Source organism: Dreissena polymorpha, chromosome 5, assembly GCF_020536995.1.
Source record: "Dreissena polymorpha isolate Duluth1 chromosome 5, UMN_Dpol_1.0, whole genome shotgun sequence".
Taxonomy (NCBI): Eukaryota; Metazoa; Mollusca; class Bivalvia; order Myida; family Dreissenidae; genus Dreissena; species Dreissena polymorpha.
This window is the reverse complement of record NC_068359.1, coordinates 121,824,813-121,834,653: the sequence shown is the minus strand read 5'-3', so window position 1 is coordinate 121,834,653 and position 9,841 is coordinate 121,824,813. Positions and strand designations below refer to the sequence as shown.

The 9,841-nt window shown below is 34.2% G+C and overlaps 1 long non-coding RNA gene across 1 annotated transcript; it reads right to left on the bottom strand.

The window, feature by feature from the left end:
• Positions 1-7,533: 7,533 nt before the first annotated feature.
• LOC127880490 (uncharacterized) lies at positions 7,534-9,542 on the bottom strand. Its single transcript, XR_008049544.1, has 3 exons — positions 9,518-9,542; positions 8,848-8,918; positions 7,534-7,704 (listed from the first exon to the last, which is right to left on the bottom strand). It is a non-coding gene; the product is annotated as an uncharacterized LOC127880490 (long non-coding RNA).
• Between the last annotated feature and the right edge of the window lie 299 nt (positions 9,543-9,841).

Here is a 9,841-nt window from a genome sequence, read left to right as displayed (position 1 = left end):
GGTGTAAAAGTAGGATAAAACTCGTTGTTGTTAGATGCGTGGTTATTTGACTCGTGGTCTTCTTCCTACGCATATAACTATAATCGTTGTTTATTGCCCGATAAGCAACACAAAATTGAAAATAAATTATTGATTATTGTTTTTAAATTAATTGTATAAACGATAAAGTGCAAACATATACCAATATTTATCAAACATGTATTCAATTTAACCATGATACTCAGCCATGGCCTCCCTGTAGACGATGAACAAAACGACCGCTGTAATTTTCTTATTCACAACACAGAAAAAGTCCAGAACCCGAGCACAACAAAAAACAACAAACAATAGCACATAATAAAGAAGTCATTAATTAAAACAAAACATGTATACAGTATATCAAAACAAAACAAACTAACACTTATGCCTAACAAAAATGTAAGAGTGCTAAGTTTTGGTCAGTGAACAAACAAAGTGACACAAACAGTGACATGGACATGACGAACTTAAACCGTAACCATAGCATTAGGCCGACCCCGACAGAAGTGAGATGTATAGCTTGACAAATTAAATAAATGAACTTCGCTCTGTAAAAACGGGTTTTGAGGCATGTTCGTAAATGTCGTCCAGATTAGCCCGTACAGTCCGCACCGGCAAAGCATCGACGAAAGCGGAAAGTGTCGTCAATGATAAGCCTGTGTGGACTGCACATGCTTATCTGGGACGACACTCTACACAAATGCCTTAAGCCCCGTTTTCCCAGAGAGAGGCTCAAAAGTTTGAACTGATGAATGTTCAGTGCATGTCTATTTTGGAAGATAAACATAATAAAATGTTCAAACGTTTTGCCTATCCTACATATTATATTTTTAGATTTAACTCATATCTGCATTTTGCTCGCTTAACCATGCGTGCTCGATTACATAACAACACGTTTTACAGGATGTAGGATATAAATATAGTTTAGAGTGAATGGCTCATTTTCAGAAAATGCAGCACGCAATAAGCGCACTTTAAAATATTATTAGAGGAGGGTTTTCGGATTTAAACGTAACATTTGTCTTTCCAAACGTTTTTTTACGACACGGCACGACTATACTGTTTATGTATGCTATGTACTTATTGAAAAGTAAGAGCATTTAACAAGCGTCGTTAAAAGTCATTGACGCCATGCTCTAAGAAATACACGAGTTCATTATTGTTTCGTGTTATTTTTACACGGTGTTGTTATTAGTGCAATTATGTTATGATGCAATTTTTGTTGCACGATGTTTTTACACTTTGTTATAATTGAGTTTGTTATTCTTGTTACTTAAGCACTATATTATGACTCATTCATTTTCAGAAAATGCTGCACACAATAATCGCCCTAACAATTAAAATTAGCGTTGGTTTTCATAAGTTATACTTCGCCTGACCAGACCATTGTCTGGAACTAGTCTGGGCGCATATGTCTGGCACTAGTCTGGGCGCATATGGCATAACATTCAATTTTGCATGACGCAGCACATTTCATTTGATATAACAGCAGTAGAATCTCCATGGCAAATGATAACAAGACACGCATATATAACCAATACTGAATAAAGTAGAAAACAGTATGCACAGATCATCGTTATTTACGAACTGTAACATTAACGCTTGAATGTTCGCAAAAACCGATACTTATAACAACATAATATGAATTCAGAACACTTTCTGCTCAATATTTTATATGTTCATGCACAGTAAAGCTAGATAATGAAAGAAACTTCACACTAACCGGATTTCTGACTGTATTTGCCATCACCGCACGCTGTTTACAAATACTTGTGCAATTTTTGCATATCGCTTACACAGACGGTAAATGTCGTCTGCTTAAATTTCTTTCATTGCGTAGCCAGGCACAATTTCCGAGTAGGAAAATTACTGATTCCGGCCAGTCAAATCCAAGTGAGATACAAGAGAGACGATGGTCGATTTACATGCTAATTTTATTGTTCATTATTTTAATTAGAAAGTTGTTTCCCTTTACTGTTGAGCTCAAAACATTTATAAAGCGTTAAATTACGAGTATTGCCTATCGTTTCCGGAGTTAGGCGATGCACTACGATTGTGATAACCGTTAGACCACAGGGAAGGCGACCGCAATGGACTTTGAAAGTGATGTCAGCCTTTGCGCTAAGTGATTTCACCGTCCAGTTGTGCATAAGATTGACATTTATTCAAATGTTGAATTCTCTCGTTAACATGTGTTTGTTATTACTTCAACCCTTAAACACAGAGTGTGTAGGGCAATGCCTAAGAAACGCCGCTTAGTTGAACGACTGTTTCTGTCAAGTATTCTGTGTTAACTGTTTAGATTACATAAAAGCGGTATATTGCTGGTCATATATCCCCGTTTGAGTTATTGAAAACGCGAACATTGTATTTCGTCATGACAGATTTAAACAAGTATAAAGCATGAGACAAAAATCAGTCGAACTGATTCCTCTTTCGTTCGTCTCAATAACTATCATTGAATTTTAAGTCGTTAATTCTAATTTAAAGAAAACCATACTTGAGCCTACGCCTGAAGATAAAATGCTTGAAATGATCGTCCGCGCCATGTTAATAATCACATCCGGTTGCAATCACCATGCATAGTTGTCGTTCCTTGATCTCACATAAATGAATGTAACGTAACCGTCGAGCAATAGATGCATGTAATGTAACCGTCGTGCATGAGATTGATCCGGTTGTTGATATTTGTTGTATTCTTATGTTGTTTCTTTATATTTATTTTTAAATTAGTGTTTAATATTCATGACGGGCATAATGTATGGAAAATGTAAAGTGTACTTTGTTATTTTTTATATTAGTGAAGCGCCAATAAATTCCAAAGCTTTCTTTCGTTTACTCGGCTTATGTAGGTTGAATGTATTGTATTAAACACCAATTTATGTTTAATACAATATCTTCTATGACACCTGTCTTGTTAAAGAAAATATTACCGCCGAAAGTTGACTTGCAGTATTTCTCGTTTTGGCATGTGTTAATTTTTAATTATTCTAAACTAACACTTACAATGTTACTTCAACTTTTAAGATAATTGATAGCGCACGACCCTGACCCTGACTTGCGTGTCTGTAATAGCATATTCAACGCCGGTGAGAAGACTGCCTTTGATCATGAGAATCCTAGTCGGTTTAAGTTACATATAGGAAAAAATATAAGCGTCATAAATCCAGTTCAGACTAAGAGTGTCTTCTAAAATTGCATTGCTGAATACTCTCAATTCAGTCTCTACATTACTATACAAGTTAAAACGAAACATGCATATGGGCCTATCTCTGGGAGTACCAGTTTTAATGCACGTGCGCACCGTTTCGACATAGCCTGGCATGTTAAGTCCACAGAGGATTATCAGGGACGACACTTTCCGCCTAAACTAGATTTTCGTTAAGTAGAGACTACTTTATACCACACCATATACTGTATTTTTCCATAAAAGCGGACTGCATAGGCTAATCTGGAACGACTCTTTACGCATATGCATAACCCTGTGTTCCCAAAGCGAGGCCGAAATAAGTAATACAAAGACAAAAAAAAAATGTTTTTGTGACTTAACTTTCGGACATTATATTTGTTTTTGCGCTCATTTTTAATGTTATTTTAATGCATCAAACATATGTGGACATCAAAATATTTACTTATTTAATACAACACTGTAGTAAAATGACTTTCCTGCTATTTTATCATTCATTATAAAAAGCCATTTCTAACCTGTATCCTTAAGAGAACAAAGTGATGCTAAGAAAACTGTAGACCAAAGAGACGACCTGTCGGGTCTTCATTCCCTGCAATTATATGGACATATCAAACCAAATCATCTACACATTAAACGTTAATCTCGAAATAAAAAGGATTAAATGCAAAGCCACAAAACTAACATCTTCACATTTGAGCATAAAAAATATGCTTTATAAGTGCATTCTCATAACACAAATATTAAGATACATGATACCAATGCCTTCAAGCGTACGCGATATTGTAGGGCCGTCTTTGGATGGATTGAGTTTTAAAGTAAATCGAAATTACGATGACAAAAATCGAGAAACAGCGACAACACGATGACGATACCGCGGACAGAACGTCGACGGAGACACGATTTTACAATCGTAAACCCTCGTTATCGACATCGTGTTGTCGTATTGTGGCGGTATAGTATTCATTTACGATTCATATATAAATAATGATCGGTTTTAATGGACGATGAATGGTTATGAGGGTTATGATGATTCTCTGCGAGCCCGGTATTTTGTGGGCTGCTATGAGTAGCTTATACAAAGGGATATGACGGTCTTGACGGCGACCTTTCTCTAGTGTGCCTAAGAGCACAGTTTTGAACAGTCAGTCGTGCATTGGTGACGTGTCCAAATCGAGCCAGCTTTCGCCCTTTGATGATCGCCATAAGGTGTTCTCGTTGGCCAACGAGTGCTGCTTTCATGTTATGGGCAAACTCATTTTTCTTGTGCTTTAGCTAGGAGTTGCGGAGAAGTTGTCTGAAACACTTAATTCAAAGGCCTGGATCCCGCGTTCTGCGCTATCTTGAATCGACTAGATCTCACAGCCAAACAATAAGAGAAAGACTATGACACACTTGCAATGTAATTGTCAGGAAAGCTTATCCACAACCATGCTTAATCTTGCCACCGCTTCAGTCGCCAATAAAGATCATATTCGGACCTCAATTGTACTGCTGTTATCCTTTGACAGAGTTGCGCCAAAGTACTTTTAGCTGGGCAAATTCCAGATTGTACACCTTCATGCAGATTTATGCACTTGTTTTGTTCGTACTATTTACCATGGTCTTTGACTTCTCCATGCTGACACCTAATACGTATACTCCTACATTTTCAGAGTCTGCTGATGAGGTCTTTTAGTTCACTTCCGGTGCCACACATGAGGTCCATGCCATCAGTCGCTCACTAGTAATAAATCGGTCTGCCACTGATGGAGATGTAAGTGTGGTGGTCTACTGTAATGTTCGAGCTAATCGCAAATAAACTATTAATCAAGCTTTCTGAACAATCTTGTTTTTGTTTTTGAGAATAGTCGTTAATAAGTTATGTAGCGAGATCCGCGAATATGTGTAACCACTAATCTTTGTTTCTTAAGTTATATATATTGGATAACTATGACATCAGCATTACTTTCAAAGTCGATGGTCATATTTATTGGCACAGTTCCTAATTTTTATGTTTTAGAGACACCTTATAAATATCCTGGATGGTTTTGTTTCTCGATATATTATTTTTACGTCCAATACAGCCTGCACCAGTAAATTTGTTTAAATATTTCATGGATTGAAAACATATTATTGACACTTTATATGACAATGTATCGGTTCATTTAAGCTATTTTCTGCACCAACATATTTTAATCAGTTACTTCAAATTGGAGAAAAACTGTCGTGAAGAATACTAAATGAAACAAATGTTCACAACAACCTGCATTTGCTCAGTGGTAAACACATGTGCTTGAATGTACAATTCATTCAAGAAATAATCATAACTTTTTTGCGGATATTAACACACCATCGAATGTAAAATATTCATGTTAAGGACTTTTGTATTTTTCCAAAACGCTGTGTTTATGTTTTTTTAGAACTTACAATATACAAATAGTACGTCACCAATTAAAGGAATATTATGGGCAACTAACAGTTTATAGGTGTCTTTCGCAACCGTTGTTTATTTTTTGGTGTTTTCACTTCATATACACTTATATTTGTTAATGCAGCATCAACAGTACTAAAACAATATCCCGGAAAGATAAAAATAATGCATTTGAATATCAACCGAACTTTCGTTTGACAACGGATCATGCATGAACTAAATTTAATCACTAAATTTATTAATGGGACGATTGGACAGTAACCTGTTATTCTCTATATATTCTTTATCTTTTAATCCAAATGTAATAAATATGAAAAATATTACAACACAATTTTTGTGTAATAATGTTGTTTATGATCGGGGTATTTGTTTCGCGTACGATATTGCGAAATGCGCAGAAACAGCGATTAAATTATAAAACCAAATCAACATTATCTCAGAATTTAGCAAGTATAATTTTCCTCTACCGGTGAAACCGGAGAGGACTTATGGTTTGCGCTCTGTCCGTCAGTCCGTCACACTTTTCTGGATCCTGCGATCACTTTAAAAGTTCTTCATATTTTTTCATGAAACTTGAAACATGGATAGATGGCAATATGGGGATTATGCACGTCATTTCATTTTGTTCCTACGTCAAGAATTCTGGTTGTTATGGCATGAAAAAAAAATCTGACCATGGTGGAGTTTCACCGGTAGGGGACCATATTGCTTGGCAATCTCTTGTTAAATATAACATTTAATCACATATAAACATATTTTTGTCTCTACGGGGTCGTTATACACATCTCAATTATTTCTTGACAAACCCTATGGTTAAACTAACACTCACATTAACAATCAATTTATGTAATTAAATTTTGATAGTATTATTTTTGGAAATTTCAGTTACAATATTGTATTTTTTTAAATCCATGCTTAAGCCCATTTTAATATATACTGCATATATTTCAGGTTTTGATACATCAGAAATTCAGATAATAGACATGTGCAATAATGCATGTAGTATTCAGATATAAATCAACAGATAATGCAATGACTACGAAGATAATGGCATATTGCTCTGTGTATACCATACTTAACGCCTTAGCTAAAGATATTGGTGTAAACAGATACCAAACAAATTGTTATATTATGATAAATGTTCAAGAGGATATACGGATTATCAACGGGTTTGCTTCTGTATAAACAATCAATGTTGCCTTGGTGTTGTTTGATTTAGCCAGAGTATAAGTATATTAAATTATGAAAATTAAATGCGTACTTTTAACACAAATTCGGGTTATGTCCCTTTTATAATGCGTTTCGATGATAAATACAGAGAGCGCAATTAAACGTAAATCTTGAAGAAAGCAACCGTGCGTGTGCTGTTAAAACAACCGTGTTTGTGTTGTTTTACCAACGAAAATAAACATCATTCACTCACACTAAATCGATAAGCGTTCGATACAATAAGTGTTAGTGTTCAAATATTACTCACATTGAATCATAAAAAGCGGTCATTGCAATTAGAGTTTGCGATCTATTCTCTTACACAAAATCACAATTATAATTCACACCAAACCACAATAAGAGTGTATAGCACCACCGGTTAGGACTTTAATCACACACACACACACACACTCACAAATGGTGTTAATTACATAAAGGTTAAGTGTTGAAATATCTCAAACTAAATAACAATTTATTTTCATTATGATCAAGGTTAGCGTTCAAATAACTGACACTCAATCACGGCAAGCGTTCATTGCAATCACGAAAAGCGTTCAAATCACTTACACTTAAAATCACATTAAGCGTTAATTGCAATCACGAGTATCATTCTAATGAACCCGACGTAATCTGAATAAATGTTCATTGACATTTCAAGATGGTAGTTTAAATCACATGTTCATTACACACAGCAGTGCCATTCAATCTTTATAAACATATAAAATAAAACGAGTAAGTTAGTTGATATGTATAAATAAAGATATGTCTATGTTTTTCGTTTCAACCGTACAACATCATTTGACGTGTCCTCGGAGCATTCATGGATACGTCCTATTCCAAATTCATGACAGCCATTGTTGACTTTAGATGCCTTTACCTAAAATGAAGTTATATATATATATATATATATATATATATATATATATATATATATATATATATATATATATATATATATATATAAGCGCTAGGCAAAGTAAACAGTTATTCTCACAATACAAAACAACATAATTGTATTGGAAATACGCGTGAAAGCTTGTTTACTCCACTGTTAAATTAAAATGAATGACATTGTTCAAATACTTTTACAAGGTGACTCAACAAGTGTTTCGGTTTGTAAATCGAGCTGTTAATTTAATTTGTTTATTGTTAGTTACTTACACGTAACAGGAAAGCTTGCTATTAATCGTCAATAAAGCGACATATACGTATCTGTTATAAAGCGAGCCGATATTTTATACATTGAACATGTATATAACTTTATTTTGTGAAACAATAAAAGGCAGTTAGGTTGTAGACGTTTTCTTGATGTGTTGTATTTTTCATGCCAAAATACTTAATTATAAATTATTGCAGGTTTTGTAAAGTATGATAATAATTTATGGCACATTTATCTTAAATTCCTAATAGTCAATGAATAAAACACACTAAAATATAATATTGCAAGTATGACTTTGTTTTGGTACAATATTATTAAAATGTAACTATTAGACTAACAAAACCCGAGGCAAAACGAAATAAGATGCGTGTTTATACGCAACAATTTTTGAGCGGAGCCGAATGTTGTGAAAACAGTTTTGGAAATACCATAACATTGTTCATTAAAATGTAAGTGCTTTAACACGCAAGCGAGCATACGATTGATACATTTTTTCCTTCTGTATACAGTTCAGTAAAACCAATTAGTAGTACACCGCTTGCTTAAAAGATCACAAGCGTGTTTACCTTAACTTAGTTTGAATTTAATTTACTTAGTAACACAATTGTGTCACTGTGTTTAACTATACATATGTTGTCACATTATTTTAATGTTTATGATTTAAGCTGATTTGGTGTGTTGAAGTCAAGGAAACGCAAGTAAATAAATATTTTTTAAGCGGGAAATTGGCGAAGAATAGATAACAATAGTTGAACTATGATGCAGGCAGTTTATATGTTAATCAGACGCATCGACACTCCAAACCGTTGGCTATTAGCACAATAACCAAAATTTATCAGGATTTCATGTCTAAATTTTTACCTATTCGTTCATAAATGGGCTGACTATTTTCAATTCCCAACTGCTGGTCATTTTCAAAGCCAGTCGTTCTGCTAAAAGATACATGTAACGAAAATCGTACTATAAATAATTCCGACAAATATATTTGTTACTAATATTATAAGAGATTCAATGCTTATAAAAACATCATCTGAAAAATTGAGAAGATTCCTGAAAGATAAATAACATAACAAGTATTGAAGAACCAATGTAGGATTGTGTTGTTCAGGCCTTAACATTTCTGATATTTGATATTAAATCTTTTTTATCATTTTACTACAAAATATGTAAATTTCGAGTAGAAAATGTGCTTTAATAGTGGCACTGAAGTACATCATAATTCAGGTGTTTTGTTTCGACCCACTTGTTAACACTTATTCACTTGGCCTGGTTAGTTGAACACTTATTGACAATTATGATAGTTTGCAAAAATAAAATACTGCAATACACGAGCACATGCTTGTTAAACAAAGTAACAGAATGACCAAACACGAAAGTGGGGTGCGAACAAAATTGTTTTGAAAATTCCTTATTATAATCGGAAAAAATATGACAAACAGACGAAACGATCCAATCCATTTGAGCTTATTCAGAAATGTGGTAATTGTGTTTTGCACCAATAACTTGACTCAATAGAGACTCGGGAACATACCTGTATGCCTGATTAGCGTATGCATCTGAAAAATAAATAAATTGTGAGTAATCATATAATCAAAACATGCACACAATAAACAGTTCAATAGCAACATATAATAACAGTATGAGCGTGTTAAGTCGTGTACTTGAGCTCGTATGTGCGAAGGATGAAAGAAGAGGAACTCACGCTGTTCAGATTTATCTGTCTTTTTCGTAGTGTATGCAGTGTAATGCATGTCCATGTCATCAGATGGAGACGCTGAAACAGTTAACGTTTAATGATTAGATATGAGTCGATACACACCGAATTACACGAATAAAAAACCCTGAAAATACTTTC